Source organism: Halictus rubicundus, chromosome 6 (genome assembly GCF_050948215.1).
Source record: "Halictus rubicundus isolate RS-2024b chromosome 6, iyHalRubi1_principal, whole genome shotgun sequence".
In the NCBI taxonomy this organism is placed as follows: domain Eukaryota; kingdom Metazoa; phylum Arthropoda; class Insecta; order Hymenoptera; family Halictidae; genus Halictus; species Halictus rubicundus.
The window spans coordinates 11,971,300-11,992,972 of NC_135154.1; the positions used below are offsets into that span (position 1 = coordinate 11,971,300).

A 21,673-nucleotide genomic window follows, 5' to 3' on the forward strand; every position below is an offset into this window, starting at 1 on the left:
TAAAAACGCAGAGATGGTGCAACAAATTATTATTAGAAAAAGGAGAATTGAGTTTGAGAGTAACAAGAATTAGGAGTGCAATTGTAATAAATTCATTTTTATATAAATCCTACAGTTAGTTATTGATCGATCTACATGAGAAGTATCTGCGCACTTGCCAATTTTCTCCAAAGACTTTTCGCTTCATTTTTCGGAGACACCCGGCAGCTTTCCCGTAATGTACGATGCTCGTAGAACGCGTACAGATTCCTCCCTCGGGATTTTATCCAGGATTTTTGCGGCGTCGGGCCGGGCCGGGCCGGTATTCCGGCTGTTAGTTCTCTCTTAGCTCGCGTAGAAGCGCCAGGCGGAATGGAGAGCTCTCGACGATTTAAAAATGGTTTCCACTGGCCAGGAAATGCTCTGTGTTGCCTCGCGCTACACAGAACAGAAGGCTCTTTACCGGAAAAATCGATTGAGAAAAACGGTCCGCAGCGTTATGAAGTTTTACTCATTCCGTTCCGCGCATAAACAGAATTTAACTGAACCGATTGATTGATTGGCTCAATTCAAACTTGAGTGTTAATCAATCATCCTCCCCCTCCCTTCGCACGATGAATGAATATAAAATAAAAGGCTAACGCGTACATTTCAAGTCGGCATTTAACGAGTAATTATTTAACGAACATTTAAGTAGCAATTATTTCATTGCACAGTCTATATGTGCACATTTTGTGCATATTTATGATAAGCACGAGTAGATCGAACGCGAAACAGTGAAAACATTTAGAGAATTTGGAGATACTGTTGTATTAGTTTCAACTCCTCAAAATTATTCAGAAATGAAGGTCACAAAAAATCACAAATATTTAACAAATATGACTCGCTACATTAAAAATGAAATGGGTACCTTTATACACTATTGAAAACGAAAGTGTATATTGACACGTCCAAAATGTCTCAACAATTTTTTCAACAAGCATTTTCTCATAACCTGTAACCCAAAAAATTACAATTACTTCTCGACGTACGTTAACAATACAGGTCTTGCAACACATTGACCTCATCATCTGGTTTCAAGTGTTAAATGAATAATGAGAAAGCAAACTAATTCGAAATATTTGCACGAGGAATTGCCATATCAACGTGTTGTTGCGTTTTTATTGTGTAATTGAAATGCAATGCAGTTGACAATTTCTTTTTGGTTCCTTGAAGGTTCGCAGATATGAAAACGCGAAGGCGCACGACGACGGAAATACTTTCTGCGCCCGCGAAAGAGACCGCAGGGTAAACTTTACTCGTCGCGAACTTTCTGCAATCGTTTCTTCCGCGTTGTATCCTCATCGATTGAACACACTCGTCCGAGCAGAACAGGCTCTCGCATTCTTCTAGTTCGCTGCTTCGAAATTCTTAGGAAAAAGCAATCCAATAATCTCTCGGGGATCAAAGACTTTCCTTACCTCGAGCTCTGTGTTTCTTTTTTCTTTCGAATTCATTCGCGGCGGTTCGGTTTTTGTCGTGGCATTTTCGTAAAAATAAAAGCCGGAGAATCTTGAAATGCTTGAAACTGTGGCAGCGAGCGAGCGCGTTATTACACTAACCGTTAACGAAAGATTATCCTTGAAAGAATTTCCGTTTGAAGTTTCTGAATTTTCTCCAAACAATTTCCTTATTAAGTTCTCCAGTCTTCTTTGAGCAACTTTCCTATTAAGTTTTTCAATTTTCTTTGAACTCGTTCGCGATAAAAGTCGCGAACTATCAAAATCAGCGATAGGAATTTCGCCCGGGAGATTTTATTGAATCGCGTATAATGATTATCCTCTGCAGATGCTATCCTAAAAGCAAAACGTGCCACGTGTTAATTGTAAACTATATTAGAGGAATTTAAGCATACTGTTACGGTGCTTATTAAAATTATTCAAGAAGAAGAATATTATTTCTTTTCGTGTTCAGCGGTAATAAAATAATGCAGTAAATCTCTTAATCGCGAGTGCGAATTTGCAATTTGTCCTGCGAAGGTTTTTCCCATGCCTGCTGTTCCTGTCGACCGCTATTCCGGGCAATCTGAATGAAACGCTCCGCTACAAGCACATATTGTAGTTAGACGACGGTACGGTAGCGTGTTTACGTTGGAAATGGCGTTAAGTAATCGTCAAGGCAATTCGCCGTGTAAGTTAATGCGAGCATTCGAACGAGCGGTGCACACTGTGCAAGCAAACAAGCACGCTATTAAGACAGCCAGGGAAACGAGAAGCAGAATCCGCTAAACTCCGGCTGATTCGCGAACGTTTGCCGGATTCGCGACGCAACGTTCGCCTCCATTGCCCGGCGCTCGGCGGGTCTCTCCTGACCCGTTGTCAAAGAGACAACGATCTAAATGGAATCTCTTGAACGCTGTTTTCCCTTTGCTAGAGAAATGCAAAACGCAAGAAATTAATTCATAGCCTTCTCTCCCATGATTATTTATAAACAATTCAAGTGTATTCTACCGTCGAAAATAATTTCACATTTTGTGCATTTGCTCCAACAGTTAGTCTACCCCAATTACTATATTATCGATCGTGTATGCTACCATAGTTTTTATAGAGCAGGTTTAACTATGAACGACCCATGGAAAGAGGCAATCGGGTTATGGTCTGATAACGCCTTCTGGGGCAAACAAAAAGTGTCTCGGTTATCGTTGTCAACGTGGCGATAGTGTTAACGGCACTTCGGGTGTAGTCAGGTTTACTATAATAGTAAAACATTATGCCAACAATATTGGCGACGTTATGAAGTTGTGGCATCGACATGATAACACCTTCTTATCCTTCTATGCGTCGTATATGCAGCTTTATTGCTTTTTCACTGTTGAATGAATCGACATTAATCGACCATCGTCGAATATAATAACAAGAAAATGATTCAAGAGGTTGTCGCATTTTATGAATCTACGCGCCACTCAGTATTTACCGAGCGAAGAGATACCACTGTGACAGGGAATATTAATTCTTCCTTTTCTTATTGATAACGGTGCTTTTCTTGACTCGACATTGTCCATATAAATCGTTGCTTTGAAGATACGTTCGACGAGTAATGAAGTTTCCCCCTGAACATTGTCCTACCGTTTTGTTTTCATCCAGGCCCTTCTTGCTTATATATTTATTCACGAAAGAATTCGAACGATACTAATTTTGCAAAAAAAAAAAAAAAAAATAAAATATCCGTGCTAATCTGGAGCGCTAACAGTATTACATCGACGTTCTTTAACCGGCGCTTCCTAGAACGAAATGGGCGAGAACGCTAAATCGCAGGAATCTACAGACCATGCTAGCCGTTGGGCCGTCTTCTCCCGACTGTGACGCGAGAACATTCACAGCACGTAATATAAATCGATTCGTTCTGAGGGCATCGATTATTATCGTAGCCGATTTATAGTCGGGAGAACGCCGCCCCGTTGCTCTTTGTTGGCGCCAGGCTCCCGGCACAGCCTGGTGCTCGTTGCATTCATATTTTCGCGAGCATGCTCGCTGATTACTGGCAAATAAATACCCGCAACGAGATAACGACGTCGCGAGAGACGAAAGAAAAAAGAAAACCCGGTGTAATTACCCGCGGGAATTTCATTGAGAGAAAAGTTCCATCGCGACAGCTTTCGCGATAGCAAATTCAGCATGATAGGAAATTTCAGGAATTCGTATCCCCCTTCGACCGTCTACTTCCTCGTTAGGCTCGTTTGCTTCCTATTCGCACCCAACGAAGCGATGACTCAACCGTCACCATCGCAGCCGTACTACAGTAAAGTTTTGATCTAAGCCGAACGGAGCTACGCGATCTTAGTTCGCCTATCCCCTCCACTGGGGGGCATACCCCGCGAGGGATCAAGAATACCGTGTCGGGTATATTGGTGTGAACCACTACTAAAACAATTACAAAACTTCTTTATTTTTCATTATTTTTTTATTGCACTTTCACCAACTTATTCTTTATTAAGCGCTGTCCTTTTCTACGTCACAGCATGGAACCGAGGATTGGGGTTAGATCAAGCCTTTACTGTACTTAGCAATCCGAAGCAGTCGTAACTTTGCCATTTCAGTGGATTTCAATATTAAATTTTGTGATAGCGTCATTAAGGTTCTTTTAAGAAATACGTAAGATTTTTTGGGCGAGTTACACGAGAAACCCCGGCTCAAAGCGTCAACTCGAATGTTACGAGGACGTTTAGGCATCATTTTATTCTTCGCTCTTTTCTGCGATGTTGCCAGGCATATCGGGAGCTGGCAGATTACCAGCAACCTGCACTCGCAGGAATGAAAAATCGCCGGATGTAATCCGCAGTGATGTATATTCGGCGGATCTTAGCGGATAAGTAGTTGCCTGTTCCCCGAGCTCTGTCTTCCTCTTTCTGCTTTCAAAAGATCCGAGTTCGAACGTACCAGCATGGAGATCCTTCCGACACTTATTTCGCGTTGTCACAGACGTTCCCGGTTACCGGTGAGTAATGGACCGTGACAATCTTTGCGGCAAGGATCTAACGAAGATTTGTTCGCGGCAGACCACCGACCACGACGTCGACGACATCTATTTTCCTGATGGTTCGTAGTTGAGCCCCTATATTTCACTGATATAGGTCGTACGATGGTAACGTCGCAGGGAGGAAAACGATCGATTAGTTTCTTTTGGTTCTGATCATTTATTTATGTAGGTACGAATTATTGGGAAGTCGCGCATTGTAAGTCTAATCTTGATTTTCAGTTCCCCAATTTTTAGACGAGTGATACATATCAGTGTTAACGGATTGGAACTGGTTTTTTGAAGAAATTCCATCAATTTTTGTTGTTTAAAATATTCTTGGTCACTGAATTCGTATTAACTTTTCACACACTTGTTAACTTTCTGAATATTGACCCTTCGCACTCGGAGCTACTTTAACTCGAAAACTTCAAACTATTTACTCGTACAATACTGAAATGTTTAGTAATCTATTAAATACAAACAAATTTAACAGTGTAATAAATTTTTTTTTGCAATTTTTAGTGGCGCCTTACAGTCGCCATTCGAGTGCTAAGGTTTAATCCTTCTTTGCTCGAATACCCTGTGCCGGATATTCTCGTTTGCCAGCTTTATAAAAGAAGGTAATTCTATGTTGTAAATTAGTTCATTACTTTGTTATTGTTCTTCCCGTCACGAATTTCCATTGAATTTCCACGGAGTTTATACCGCGGACCACTTCTAGGTCTTATGTTTGCTCTTGCTGAATTTATTTTCTACCTTCAGATCACCCTTTCGGGGTGAAAGTTTACCGTCTGGTCGTTGAAAAATAAAGCCCGAGATTTCGAAGCCCTGCTCCGGACAGGTAATTAAGCAGTTTCTTTCTTAGTTACCCGCTGTAGCCGCCGCAGTCTTTGTGTATCCTGCAGTCCCCTCGTGTTACATCTAAGGAACTAATTTCTTTTGTAGCTGTTCCTCTATCTCTGCGAAGAAAATATGTCCAAAAATAACATATCAATCTAACAAGAACACTCTGCGCACATATTTTTACTCGTGATAATTTTGTAAAAACAAAATAGCACACACACAGCCTGGACTCATTTCAAGCCTGATTTCATTTTTCTCTAAGATATTGTTACATGATGTAGCAGGTGGTAAATTGCGGATCCATTTTTCCCAAAAAGTGCTGCGACTCCTTAAATAGACCCACAGTTGTTTGAGTTGCTTAATAAAAAAAAAAAAAGGCAAAAATTTTGCATATGGTACCAATGCAATAGCCTGTGAGTTCGAATATTCGCAATCACTGTTTTCCATGGAAATACTCTTGTAGTCTTATTCTGATAGCTTCATCGTTTCCGAGCGAGTGTCACGCAGTCCTGGATCAAAAGAACGAATGCTATACAGGGTTAAAGCACTGCTTGGCAGTCTTTGAACCATTGCTTTTCGCATAGGTTGGCGTTAAGTCGCGGCTAGGTCTTAGGACTCGGCTGCATCAATCATTCAGAACTCTTCCTGCCTACGTGCTTCTCCCCTGGCTGAATAACTGCTCGCAAATAATTTATGCGACTTGGGGTGAGCGGTTCGGGGCAGCTGTAGTACTACCTGATTTTGCGCGGGGAAATATTGATTTCGGGTGAACCGGTCCGCCGATTAAATCCGATCAGAACGGAAGCAGATCAAGAATAGTGTACATGAGATTATAGAACAACAATGATTGAAAAAGATGAAATGTTTCACCTGAGTTCTGTAGGGCCGCCAAAGGGGTTAGTCCTCTAATTTATGCGTAGAGATGACATATACGAGAGACAATCCGATATTTCCGGTGTACAGAACTTGCCAGATTATGTCGGCACAGGAACAGTATAACTAAATATAATAGTTGCATAGACCCGTATCTCTTACTGACGCCGGTGACTCGAAAAACGCGAGATAGGCGGACTGGCGTCAAGAGGTTAACGAGTATATGACAGTACATAATGCCTGCGTATGGTAATGTACAAGATTAAATATCCTGCGGATAATTTATGTGGATTCATATTGTTGGATACAAACGTGCAGAAACAGTCATCAATCAGGCATTTATCTCTTCCAGTACGAGTTTCGAGAATATTTTAGTCTCCATGGTCATCACGTTAGATTAGATTGCTCGCAATGTCCACATGTTGCATATCACAATTTTAAAAAGCTCTGCTTCGGAATGCAGTCTTGGAAGTGCATCTGATATACGAATTTCAGAGCTTTAATCTCAACATGCGTATAACAGTAGATCTTTATACGGTAGTTGATAAAAATATCAAACAGTCAGTAAATAACATTTTGCGATACTGATTAATAAAACTGTTCGTTTACGATTCACGTACAAATCGGGCACGAACGCCTGCAATGATCGTTGCCACTCTCATTGTCACATTCTGTGTTCACAAAGGCTTCCGCGTGATTTGTGCGATCAAATAAGTTCCGTTAATAATAATGAAACAGCTGTTATGCTTTAAAGGAAACGGGCAACATCGTTGACATGGCCCAGTCGTAGCTATAAATTCACGTTCTCCCGCACACTCACCCATAAGTTTGCAGACGTCGTGAACCTACATACGTCAGTCGCATGCAAAGCTCTGAGTACTTGAAATTACAACCTATTGTCACGAAATTGTTCGCTCGAATTCGTTCAACCTTCGGCTGTCGTGACTCCATTGAACCTGCCCGGCCAAATAACTCTTCTTACATTCGTACTTTCTGTGTCACCTAAACAGCTTGTCACTATCCGGCACGATAAATAACGACGATTAAAAGCGTCGTTCGAATTCCACGCTGCAATTCACATTGAACCCCCCGCCCTCGAGTTGTAGAACGAGTATTTACTATTCCTTCCTCTCAATTTTAGGAATTTTAATATTTAAACATACTCGCATTTAAGTCCGCTCCCGGGAAGAAAAATTCCTGCACGCGGAACGTGGACGCAGGATGAACGTTTACCCGTGTTCAAATTTCATTTCTGTGTACAGTTTTGTTCTTCGCTCTATTTCCGTAACCTTGGTGTCTCTAGCAAAGAGGCTCTGTTTGAGCGTGGCGCGTGATCCTAGACGATTCCAACAATAACACGCGTAGCCGGGCTGCATTCTCTTCGTTGATCCATCCGTGCCCGTAGCACGGTGAAATTTTAAACTGGCAAACACCGTCGGCCGGGCAAAAGTCGACGATATTACGTTTCGCCGTTGCAGGGGGGGGGGGAGGGTCTGAAGTATTTCTTTTCCGGGGGAATAAATGAAAGTTCTTCGTGAATAATTTGATCGTCGGTCGGTCGGGTTGGCCCGCGAATGAAGGGAGAAAAAAATCACCGGGCACCGGTGGAGAATCTGCCGTGAAATTGGCGGAAGAGGCGTCGAGGGTAATTGCATTATTTCGTAATGCGTTTTGTAGTTGGCGCGCACCGGCCGAAGTGAAAACGAATATGCTCCGTTCCGATCCGCTCCGCTCCGCTCCGCTCCGGTCCGCTCCGATCCGCTCGGCTCCGCTCCATTCCGCGGCGCGTCGAGTAACGAGTTCATCCGTTCGTTTGTTCGATCGCTATTCAACCCCCATAAGCAGCCCGTGACTGTGCGTCGAGCGTGCAACTTTAATTAAACTTTCGCGCAAAAGAATGCCTTTGAATTAATCTAACTCGACCGGGCAGCTTCCTCGCGAGGATTCACATTGATCGGATCCGTTTCATCGCCTGCCTGCCCGACGTCTCGTCTGTTTAATTACTGTCGATTGGATTGTGTTTGACCCCCGTTCCTCCCCTTCCCCCTCCCGCGATGTTTTCAACGCGCTTTAAGCCGGGACTTCGACAGGATCTTCCATTTAGCGCTCGTTTAACAAAAATGCATTACGAAATCGCTTTGTATTCTCCTATTTTTTTTTGGTAATTTCGTACTGATTTACATGCGCAGTCTACGCTTGTATAAAAATGATTGTTGAACGCTTCAGAAAAGGAGTCTTTAGTGAATATCATGAACAGTTTCGACTGTCGGCGAAACGGTTAAACAGAGCCTTTATAATGTACGTTAATCGCGGGATTTTACTTACGTACCAGAACTTGCGAGCAACAGGGAAAACAGAATTCTCCCGTGTAATCAATTTTTCACTTCAATCCTCGGGGATCGAAACGCCTGTACGTTCAATCGATGAATTATGAATGCAGCGATCGACACTGAGCCGCCAACTTATCGCGCGGCGTTGGGAAAATATTGAAAAATTGAAGACTATCATGTATTATGTGAGGTAGCAGGTTGGCACAGGTGCGCCACGATCTCGGGGAAGACTCTCTAGTCCTTCGATTAACTGAATGGATTTTTCTCGACAGTTTGCCGACAGCAATTTGTCAGCACTCGACCAATAAATTCAACTTACTACTCCGTTTCCTTTAAAAATATTTTCATTTGTAGTAGGTACTTCAGGAATGACTTCGATTTCATTAAAATGTGATGAGATAATTACTGATCCTCGATAGACCAAGATGCACGCCACGGTACATAGGTACACGGCTGCTGTGGTTGCGTTTGATCGTCACCATGGGAATCGTTGGTGTCGTGAAAGCCCAGCTCTTCGGTGACCACGATCACGTTTCGGTACCGTTATTATAGATTAATCTAACCTCGCGCCGTAAACAATATTACCCCGTCCCGCCCCGACACGGCCCGACTCGGCCCGTCCCGGCCCGGTCCAATACGGCCACGAACGAGAAACGCGGGTCTACTTATACACGGGCCAACTAAATTTATTAGCCGCTCGGAATAATTGCCAGGCTCCCTTGGCTTCTCTCTGATTCGTATTCCTAATGGGGACCCATAATTACTTGTTGGGGACGTCGCTATGTTAAGTGGCCGGCCCTAATAAAATGCCGAGGCGAAGGAGGAACGGTTGCTTCGTAATTGAATCAAGACGCGATGCTTAATTAAAATCACTTTGCGCTGCGGTTTCTAAATTCTGATATTCTTCGTTTATCTAAAGCGAAGATCCTGACCATTAGAAATATAAAACCATTATGTAGATGAAGAAGACTGGAACTGTTACGTACACCTAACACGTTCAACCGATTGAACCGGTTATGGACTGAAGTTCCGAAATTCGGTCGAATCGGATTGACCTCAAATTTTTACCATAGGCCAATTTTGCATTAAAACAATATTTCCCAACAGGATGTTTGGCGACTCGAAAAAAAATTTTTTATCATATTAGTATCACTTTCTAACTTACCGACGAATTTTGGTTACGTCTTGGGTGGGGCTCCGTCCTAAAACGGTGTTCCGTCGATTAAAAAGGAATTCTGCTGTAGTTAGTGTCCAATAAGGTAGGAAACGATATTATGATAAAAAGAACTCTTTCGAGTCGGAAAAAATCCTTTTGGGAAACATGTTTTTACTGCAAAATGAACCTGTTTACGAAACTTCAGCTCAATCGGATTTGATCGATTTTCGGAACTTCAGCCCGATTATGAAATAAATGTCCACGTAGTTTCTGTGCATCCAATGAATGCAGAAAATCGGAATTTTCGATGCTATGCATCGTTACGAACACTATGACGTCGATGGCACATTCGTAATGAGAAATTGACTTGAAATCTTCTTCGTGCAAACTCGATCGCGCAGCGATGTTTACATGCAAATGGAGGAACGCGAGAAACGCACGCGCTTTTAGTTGACAGTGTGTCGAGGTTCGGTTAAATTATGGCATCTAATATGGAGTTCACCTTGCGCACCAAATCGGAAGGCTGTCCGCAAATCCTTTTTAATATGATACGAAGTCGACGGGACGATGATTATACGCGCGGCGTCGCGAGCGACCGAGCAATTCCATCGTAATGAAAATTTGGTTACGTTGCCGGGATATCTGATACGTAAGCGATTTAATTCATCTTTTTATTCATGTAATCTTCAAATTAAATCCCACGGAAAATTCTTGCATTCCCCGCACGGTATAATGAAGCAACCTTCGATCCGAATGAATTCATTCGACGAAATTCTTTCCATTCTATTTAAACGTCTCCTCTCAATGTAACCTATGTAATCGACAAATGTTTTCATCGTTCAATTTATACGGTGGAAAAATACGCGTATTATAACCCGATAAAATAAAAATTCTGTCGTAGAGAATTACATATTCTTTGCCTTCGGGATTACATTTTTATTCGGAATGTCGACTCGGAAGTCACCTTTGTGCAATCTTTTACGACTGCAATGGCGGATTGCCAGGTTTATTGCAAACCGTGCTTTTCATTCAAATTGCACGGAATATGGAAATGTCGCGTTGCTCCACAAAACATGTTATTCCCCACTTTGCGCACCAGAGGAACACGTTGCGGCCGCTGAAAAATTTTGCAGATAGTTTGACAAATTTCTGCAAAATAGTCGCATTGCTCGCCGCGAATTCTTACACGGAATAAGAATTAAGCAGTAATTCCCAAACACAGGCATATTTATTACTTTTCTAAATAATTTTATTGAAACGAGAGTAATCCATCAGTGTTTCTAAATTCTTGAAATATTTTAAAATTCGCAGCCTACTGTAATGCTCACAAAAGAATTGTGCGCTACGAATGCAATTTAAAATATTTATATCTCTTTGTGATTTCTTAAAAACTGTATGTTGCATCTTCGTCAGCCATCACGTAAGGTAGAATGAAGTTTGATTTAAATGCACAAGGACGCGTCGCAACTGCCGGCGCAAGCGAGAAGATCGCAAAAGCCGAAAAGTGGTAATCCTACGAGGGAAAAATGAGAAAAAAGAAATATGGAATAAAATTGTTTCGTAAATTGCTTCGTCTTCGAGAAAATTGAGTTTCAACTTCGACCGGGTACATGTGCAGCAAAGTGTGGTTGTTGGTGCTCGAGGAGTATGGCGGGGCCCGGGGGAAAGTCGGTAAGCTCCTACTGCGAGCGATGAACATTCCCCATACTTGAATGTACCTCATGAACGCGTGTAACTGCATCTCGGTGCACGCGCAGCTTGTCGAAAATCAAACTTAATTTTCTCGGAAAGAAAGCAGCTCCGACAACATTTCGCTTCGTAGTTTTGATTTTTTGTTCCGTTTTCCCCATTATCCTGCGAGCCGATTGATTTGATACTATGCCATTATAAAATTCGCAATTTCCTCGGGCTCTAATTTATCGTTCGAACACTTTTTGCGTTCACTGTGTTTCTAAAAACGGCGCTACGAGACTCGTGCGTCCCCGAAAGACAAAATGGAGACGCGGCAGCCGCGATCCACGTGATGCTAATAACTCCGGCCTGTTTATTCATTGCAAATGCAGAACACCGTGCTACTCCGCGGAGATTCCTCGGTCCGGTTGCGCAGGCCGTTTCCTTTTTTTTTTTTTTTCTTCCACGCGGAACACTGTCGTCGTAAGTTCACCTAGTCGCGGTGATCTCACGCTGCGTTTGATCACGAATTCTCCGTAACTGGCCAGATGTTCAGCGCGAGCGTTCTAGCTTAGGCAACCATGCGAAAGCCTTTACGATCGCAATAATGCTCGCGGATCGCCGGTATTCTTTCCGTCACGTTATTTCGGACATTCATTAAAAAAGAGACTGATAGCGAATGCGGAGCGTAGCTTCTGCGTTTTATGGTGCACGGACCGTTGCACGACAGGCCGTCCTCAACGGTTACGTCGAAACTTTACGACCGCCGAATAGCTTAAATCATCTTTTTTCACATTCAACTTTGCGCACCGCCTGTTCTCGAAGAATCTCTCCGAGCGTGTCTGTTGGTTTCTATGGGATTCAAAGAGCTTCGTGTCCCTCCCTTTCTTTTTTCGTATATTACACTGACATTTGACCTCCGGCTGCTTTTAAAGAAATTGCTCTGCGTTCTCTTTTATTTCATTTCGCGTCATTAGTGACAGTTCCTTCGTGATATTGTTTCCTCTTCTTTCTGGCTTTCGCTTTGGAAATAAATCATTTAGGTGCTACAAAGAGTATTCATTTTTGGGAAATACAAGCGAGTAGCCGAAGACAGATTTTTTCGTAAAGAAGCTACAAATTACCTGAGCAACGTATTACTAAATTACTAGTAAATTCACTTAGCAACGTAATTGCAAACAAAATTGCAACGTAATCGAAAACTGCGTTTGAAAGTGAACGCAATCAAATTTTAGTTTGCGAAAACATGATTGAAAATAATCGAAACTGATAGAGATATATCTGTGGCTAATGAACCACCAGTTTTTACTTGTTTTGGTTTTTGTATTTGGGATCATTAGTCGGATTTTCCACTGTTTCCGTATGAGAGGAGGTGAAGGGAATTTTTGACCAGACCCGCATAATGACCGGTCGATTATGGCCCATCTATTGAAAGGGCCAACATCGTCGATCTAAAAGCATCCGTTCGATTGTAAACTGAACACGTAAACGAACTATTCGTGGATCGTTCGAGGTAGACCGAGAACATGACCTGAAATTGGCCATGGGGTTTACGCGTAATGAAATTCTGATGGGACTTGTACGCGATGGTTGCGCGATCGATTCAATCGACATTTTGCGGTCGTCACGGACGGTCAGACGGAAATTCATATTTCGTCGGCTGCGAAGGGTGCCACGCGGTCGACGAAGATTACCTTCTTTTTGCGACGCGAAATCATTCGCGGAATCCGAAGGAGGGATGTTTAATCATGCAATCCGATTGCTTTCGCGGATTACGAGGAAAGTTTTGTCTGCGCTTGAAAATCGAATGTCTTGTAAACTATTATGTGACAACGTCAAACGTAGACCTTCAATCCCTATTTTTCACGATACGTAATTACCGTTGACTGTGGAATTAAGAAAAAACATTTTCTGGACGAGCATTTCTTTTTTCAATAGTTTTAATAATTTCCATGTAATGTAAAAATATTCTTAAATACTTCTAATATCTTTACAGTTTTTCCATTATCAATTGAAAACAAAGAAAAAAACATTTGCGACAACTTAATACATATTAGCTAATACTTGGATTGCCTGATTTTATGGAATTTTGCACGTTATTTAATTTTATCTTTTCGCAATACCGAAGTGCGCTAATTCTTGATTCTCGTCCGCGTCTCCGGTGATTCATGTCCACCCCCGTCCCCCTTGTTCTCTGTTCTATTCTTTAATTACATTCTCTGCTTATCCAATTCCATTTCCCGACGACCCGACAGATGTATCCCTTGGCATTGACCCTCTCGTCGAATCGAAGCACCGCTGGAAATTAAATCCCGAATTGATGAGCGCGGCCAAGTCAAAAACGCCTCCAACGGGATCTGTGCCAGAGGTTCCCGAAGGATCGCCGGGAAACCAAAGAAATCCCGATAAGAAGAGCGAAATTACCGTGCAGAAATTGCATCTCGTCGCCTGGAAATTGGCTGCAACACCGGTACAGTAGGAACGGTCCTTTGGGGAAAAAACTTTCTCTCTTTCTTACCTGCTGCGGGTGGTCCCCCCTGCTTGATAATAGCGATGGGCGTGATCCGGTTCCTTCTCATGAATTTCAACTAATTTCAAGCACATGCTTCTATGAAAGAATCAAAGCTATTTTAAAGTAAAGCACTTGGTATCTCCCAGAGATTCTCACAAAATCAGTGTAATTTAATTAATGATACCGAAACTAGAAATTTAAAATGTATTATAGGGGATGCTGTCTTAACCCTTCTGAATACTAAAGATCCTAATGAAATTCGGGTTGTCTGGATACGTCACAATAAAAATTAATTTCTAAACCTAGTCTAAAATCACTGTCAGTCATATGTGACTGACGTGGCAGTTAACGTGTTAACTGTAGGAAAATATTAATGAAAATTAATTCTTTTTCTATTTTACAAGGTACAATATTTCATCGATCGGAAGCCCAAACATCGAAGATTCGTCAACCGATTTCGCGGAACCTTTGTCTATGATTTGCTTAGATCTACAAAATGCATACTTTCAATTTTCATTATAGGTACAGATAAAAAATCGCAACCTTCACTTATTTCTTCCAAATTCCGAGCAGTAGAAATTGCAAAAAAATGTTTCTGCACGTTACCGACTAAACTAATAACATTTCAAAAAGGCTAATGTTGTGTGGTCCAATTTTGAAAAAGTTGTTAGTTCTTAAAGAGTGTTCGCTTAATGTCGTCCCCGATTGTGTGTATTCATACGTACCTTGGTCATATTTTGCTATTAGGAATCGATGCTAACTAGGGAGGACCATGATTCTCACTAGTCGATGCTTGTTGTAACGCGACGAGAGAAAGAGAGAAGAGAGAGGGAGAGAGAGAGAGAGAGAGAGAGAGAGGGGGAGAGAGAGAGCGAGGCGTGCGCATTCATAAGAGTTTGAATTTCCTTTTGCGCGGGGCGCGCTGGGACGAGCCGAATGCCTGGCGCGGATTAAATTATGAGACGGAGTTCTACACCCGAGCGCAACTTCGGAACTGATTTAATTGAACGTCGCTGCCAGATTACACGATTATTCCGTAAGGAATAAACTTCGGTTAAATGGATTTACGGGGGTCGATGAGTTTCATAGCACGGCTCGTTACACCGTGTCGCCTCGCCACGCCCCGACCCGTCTCGGCCCGTTCTCTCCGGGCTCTCTCCCTCTCTCTCGTTCTCTCTCTCTCTCTCTCTCTCTGGCAGAGCCAACACTCTCGGCGAGCGAAAATATCGCGCGCGTTAATTAATTACGTGCCGGCTGCGTCTGGCGTGCTCTCCCCGACCCGCTACGATCAGCTCGGCTCGGATCGGCTCGGCTTGAAGCGGAGCGGGTACGCACTCTCTAGCGTCTGCGAATCACCGCGTCCACGCCACGCCACGCCGCCGGCGAACAATATAAATTTTCATTCATAAAAACGGTCGACTGACCTCGCGAATACAACACGCTTTTATCAGCCGTAATCTCGTAGTGCATTCGCCTGGCAAGTGGAACGATTACGTAATCGCCTGGCGCAGCTGAATGGACGTGGCCGTCGCAGCAGAACGATTGTTACGTTGAACCGTAGGCCGGGCTTTGCGTTAATCTTTTCCTGATCGTGACTGACTACCACTGACTGCTCCTTCTTCTGACAGGCTGGTCTCGTTGTCGAGGAATCGTGGTACTGTTATTCCGTCGGAGACAAAAAGATAGGACACCCTACAGTTCTTCGCGTTTCAGTATACCAGAAGAGAATGTGCATTTCAGTAAATCAATTATATCGTACACGTGGCTGTAAATATGTGCACGGCAGATTATTATTTTCCCATCTCAGTTGAAAATCTGCGCAGGAAATGTTTCTGTTAAATGTCGCGAGAAGTCCCCTGTGCATGGTATTAGGTCGTCCCATGAGTTCGTTCCGTGGATATGTTTATATTACTCACCATCGAAAAGTATTTTAATGAAAAACCGCAGAAATTTTATAGTGACGGTATGATGCCTTTGCCAAAAAGGTCAGAAGAGGTTGTGGAATGAAAGGGCGATTACATATTTTAATTTTAGAATTTAAGTGGTACAAGAGTAAACGGCACGAACTTATGGGACGACCTAATATTTCATATAAATTTTTCAGTTGGTTCAGTTCATAACATGGGTCGTGGAAAGATTGAAGTGCGTGTGAAATGGAAACCGCTTTAAAAATGTTTCAGGAAAAGTATTCTATTATCATAATTGCTAGTCTTGAATCAAAGTAGAAACGCGACCAGTGAACATGTTAAAAATCTAGATAATTATGGCACATAAAAGAGGTCGCCCTTTGTTAACATTACGCGGAAAGCTCATTTTGCAGAATATATTCTCACCTGATAATATAAATCGAAAACGTGAACTGAAGCTTTTGGACGTAACGTTTCATTTCTTTTCTCGATCGTTTATTTTCCGCGATATTTTATAAGGGACTGATGCGCCCCTGTACAAAGTCTAAAAACTTCCTAACCGTTGATGTTTAACTTTTCTTACCTTTTTCACCCTACTTGTTTTAGTTAGGTAAATTTGAGGGAGGCGATAAAGATGAAGTAGCTGAAGTAGGGTAGCCGTTTGCGATCCCTAGGGAGGTTTACGTTGTCTTTCTGGAGTTGAAACTTTCAGAGAAAGTTCGCGGTAAAACCGTTTTTGAGGATTTTGGGGTGTTAACTTTTTTGTTGGAATACTCCGGAGATAAGCTATGCGACAGTTGATTGTGAAAACACATTACATCGAGTTTCAGTTTCTTAAAAATTTTTGTTAAAATCACGATATCAGTTTTTATCCCATTTCATCGTTTTATTCATCCAGCCACATTATTGGAATATTTTTTCCAATTTTTTGGTTGAAAATAGGAATCGACCAACAGGTCTGTTCAAGACTTGCTGTGTCTACTGACTGCGAGTACTACCAAACAGATCATTGTTTGCGATCAATGTAAGGCTTCTGTTTAAGAAGTGAATGGTCTAATGTACGTAAAATTTAAGAAAGTTTAAGTCATCATTCCGTCGCTTTCCATTCTGTTTATAAAGTACGAATTATCGAATGTTGAAGATTTCTCTTATCCGGTAAAAAGTTGCACGATGTTGCTTCAGTGTTGACATAGCTTCAGCTACGTATAACTGACCGCGTGATTTTGTCGGGACTGTAGCAGGTCGCGGTATCGTAAACGGCAGCGTCAATGCTCGCGAGCATCCTACGATCGTGCGTTATCAGCGACGCGACGTGAATGGTACACATCGCGATGCTTCCTTCCGACTACTGCGACGGTTATCGCAACGCATCGTTTGTGAAGTGTGCGGAAAACGATGATCCTCGTTAGTTTTCAACACAGCCGTTGCCAGCTTCTTCGGTTGGTTATCTGTTGCCAAGGACTTTTTAATCGAATGCTCGCCGCTAAGAGACAAAATTTCAATAATACAGGTGATAATTGGTGATACAACCGAAAACGGGGAGATTCTGCATAACAAAAATCTGTCGAAAGCGTAGAATAAAAATTGTCGACGTTAGCCTTTGTTCCCGAGAAAATCGGGAAATGTCTGACGCGTCTGATCATCGCCTACCGATTCTACTTGCGAATGCTAAGGTGCACGGACTCGACAGACTTTCGAGGTCGCTTTTCCCGAAAACAAAGCCTCGTATGAGAAAATTTTGTTGCACATTTTCCACTGATTTGTTTAACGCAGAATCATCCTGGTGGTACCACCATCGGTCGAGGAAATGATCTGCACGGACTAATTGATTTGGTCTAGACGGTAAATATGAGATCGCTCATAGGTTGGAAACGCGAGAGCATGTTGGCAGACGAGTTTCTTACGTGCCGCGTGCGTAGATAACGGAGCACGCGCGCTGCCAGAAGAAAAGAGAAAGAACGCGAGTCGGTCGAGTGATAAGGAAGTAATAAATTGCCAACGTAGACGAGATCATGGCCGCGTCAAATCGTAGACAGGTTACATACTATCGAGAAGCCCGTTGCAAAGAAGAAATGATTAATTGCTAGCATTCGATAGCTGCAGCATAAATATCTAGTACACTTTACAATCCCATAAATCTTCAAAACGTAATTGTCATATCATAGCTGCTTATGACAAAAATTTATAATTATCGCGTGGTAAAGTATAACTATGTATAACTATGAAACCACAAAAATTTTCAACAGTTTTGAACATTCATGTAATGATTTCTAATTGTTAGTAGTATTATGGGAGAAGAGTTAAAAAGAAATTGTAATACAATGAAAGTAGAGTGAAAATATTAAATAAAATTTGCATATGCTATTAAATGCATAAAGATCGAAGTGCAGAGGTGTTTCAGGAAATGCATCGAGTTTTATATTCGATCGAGTTTCAGCAATAAATTGGTATATTTGGTGAAAATTGTGGGTAGCGTTACAAAATTTTATATCACTCGCAACAAAAATCTTTTCACATTTCATACGTCGAAAATTGGACTGTTTAGCATTGTCTGGAACACTGTGCGGTGGTCGCGAGCGTGTCGCGACCGCCAACAAGCGAGACGTTCAGCGTGCGTCACATGCGATCGAAAATTGCATCCGGTACACCTATACGTACAGCCGCAACCTAGAAGACCACTTGTCGTTCAGCAATTACTGGAAAAAGATTCACCGTGCAGACGAGAAAAGTCGGCGAAAAGCGCGTGGGATTTGAAAGACCCTTGGAAGTTCTAGGACTTTGATGTTCTCGTTGGCTCGGCGGAGAGATTCGTCGTCGACCATGATGGGAATAATCGCTGTTCCGTAAAAAAGATCTTCGAGATGCAGATGGTAATGGCGGCGGCGGCGGTGGCGGTGGAATAGATGAGAAAATAATTGGCAGCGTCGTTGCGAAGAATCATGGTAGACGGTGCATCGCGATCCCGTCAACGAGTTATGGATAAATGACGCGTTTCCAAGAAAGTCGTCAGGATTGCGTTCTCCTCGTCGAGATCGATTAATTCATACTGTTGACCTCGTTCCGCTTATAAATGTATATCTCTCGTTCGAATTTTCAAAAAGTTTATTTTCCCCGGTTAACATCTCCGCATGGCATAATCCCTCAAGTGTACCTCCTTGATATGTGTAGTGGCCTTCGCAATGTTATTTTTTGCTTCACGGGATAAATGAGACAAGGAATTTTATCATATTCTTCGTAGTCCGGTCTTGCCTTCGTGCGATCGTCGTTTGCATCTATTTGTATCAAGCTCCTCGACGAAGACGCGTTTGAAAATCAGGAAAATGCCATGCGCAACAGCAAAACGAACATATTTTCTGTAATGATACTCGAGGTTTTTTAATTAATCAGATTACACAACCTTGTATCGTATCCTGTAGGATATGAAGGAGGATCTTATAAAATACCTGCTCGAATACGCTATAAATGGAGTTATAATTACGGGTAGGATGAGCGGTTACACGTTTATATTTCTGCACCGTTCTCTGTTTTTCTTGATAGCCTCGTAAATATTAAGTATCATAAAAGTGTGTTTACGCGAAATCTATTCTACAAACGTCCGAGAGTGTTCATTAATCATTTTTTTTGTGGGCACATTTATTGCCGACATGGATGTACGAAATTTTATTTAAATTAGTCAGTGTACGAATACTTCCCATAACGACTGTATAGTCACAAATCGAAAAATTATTTAAATCCGCGACGTTTGCCCGTTATAAATCATAAAACACTTTTTTATAGATATCTCGGTATCTAAAGTCGAGTGGCGGTGACGTATAGTGCAAAATATTTGCCTGTTACGTATAGCAATCGTGGTAAATAATCGTCTTTATCGTTATGCGTGAACGATGTAGACCTTGATTATCGAATACGGGATTGATTGTGACGAACAGTCGGATTTTATAAAAGTAAAGTATTATATTATTTATAATTTTGTAAAATAGCATATATGTAAGAATTTAAAATTACCGTTGTATTGCTTTCAACTTAAATTATTAAGAAAACGAATGGACGTGCAGCTTCTGCATCCTGCAATTAGTGCAGGCAATTTCTGCTTTGCATACGAATCTACAGTCGAGTCATTAAGTCGCATTTTGAGATGTACGGACCCAAGGGGATCAGCAGGTTCCGAGGGATCATGGAAACTGTGCGAGTAACGTTTTCGAATGGAACGTTCCCTGCAGTTGGACCAGTTTCAGCGGAGATTATTGTAATTGGAAAACATCGTGGTCGGCTTGGTTTCTTTACGGCGAGAGGATGCCCGACGTCTTTGATGTTCACGCTCATGTGAACGTAAATAGCAGCTGCGAACGGTACACGGATGTATTTAACGAGTAACAGTGCCGCGTACCGGGCATCACGGAATTATTGCTTGCGGTAATAAACAGTCAGAAAAACGAAACGCTCGCGATACCTTATTAAAGACTACAATGTGCCCAAGCTACCCGAGCCGTGATACCGAACGTAATTATTGTCTGCCGCCGCACGTTGCATATTAACATTTGAACATAACCCTACTCCGCGTAGCGAGCGGCGCGCTTCGTTCTACGATGGATACACCGTAGTTCTATCTGCTCGGATAATGATTACAAAAATCGTTCCTCGGCCGAAGGCGCGTCGGAACGATAGTCGCCGATAATAATGGCCTCCATTACTTTCAGAGTAATGAAACGACTAATGAAACGGTAAAGCGGAGAAAAAAAGAAGTCGACTAGGTTCGGCTCTCGCTGTGATGATGCTAGACATTACCGAAATTAATTAGCGTTTACGGCCACACAAACTGCTTCGCGTTATTCTCAAAATATTGCGATGTAGTGATACAGTGTGATGGGGAAATTAAATTGTTGCAGATTAAGAGAACTTGCGATCGAGATTCGTATGGTATAACTTGTGTGACGTGGTAAACTTTTTTTTGTACGCTGCTAATAAGTCGACTGCGGATTGTCTGCTTTGATTGCAAGCCACGGAAGACACACGTTTATTGCTTTTCTTGACAATTGTGGTCAGGTGAAAATAATACAACACGACTTTTTAATTCTTCGAATGTTTTTCTACTTTGCACGGGATCTTTTATTATAGCTCGTGCCTTTCGCAGTCAAAGGGTTGAAACGCGAATTATTTGGACGAGTTCCCTTGACTAAGCTCTTTGAGGTTGTCGAATTTCTGAGGGATGTAACGAGGCAGTCAAAGTATTGAAAAACGTTCTATGCTTTAAATCGAACCCATCAGAAAGTTCCACAACCTTTCGACCTCTGATCGGAGGTCCCGAAGGAAGGTGATCAGGACTTTCTCACGGGTCGGTACAGTCTGGTATCGCTTGTACCCCGTTTTCCTTGATCTGTCTACGGTTCTGCCACCTTTCCACCCTAGGACAAACTCGTTCTCCCTCGTTCGAGTAAAGCGTAGCGCGCGTATATACTCGCATCGTGACGGACATAATAATAGCGCATACTTTACGGCGGTATGTGCACAGTATCGGCCGGCAGCGCAACACGGCCCGAGAGCCGGTCCCCGAGACAGGATTCCGTTTAAGTGTTCCGCAAATACTGTTACCACGGATAGCGAGGGAACAATCCGCTCGGTCTCGCGGCTATCCGTTTGATAATGCGTTCTGCGACGGGATTCTATACGACATCGATTGGGCCGTTCCCTATCGGTTTTATATCGGATCTAACGATCTCCGACGGTGGGAGGATCGCCTCGCCGTTCATTCGCGAACCAGCCCTCGTTTACGGTCTATCCGCTGTAATTTCGTTGGTGTTACACACGAACCGCGGTTCTTTTCTTCCTCGCCTCGCCACCGCGGTCATCGTTTGTAGATACGATACCACCTCTCTCGACCTTGATAACGTTTTATGACAGCCGCCGTTAT

The 21,673-nt window shown here is 42.5% G+C and overlaps 1 protein-coding gene across 2 annotated transcripts in view; it reads left to right on the forward strand.

Annotated features, from left to right (window-relative positions):
- Positions 1-21,673, forward strand: part of Pde9 (phosphodiesterase 9) — a 133,833-nt gene that overhangs the window by 36,344 nt on the left and 75,816 nt on the right. The gene's annotated exons all lie outside the window — the stretch shown is intronic.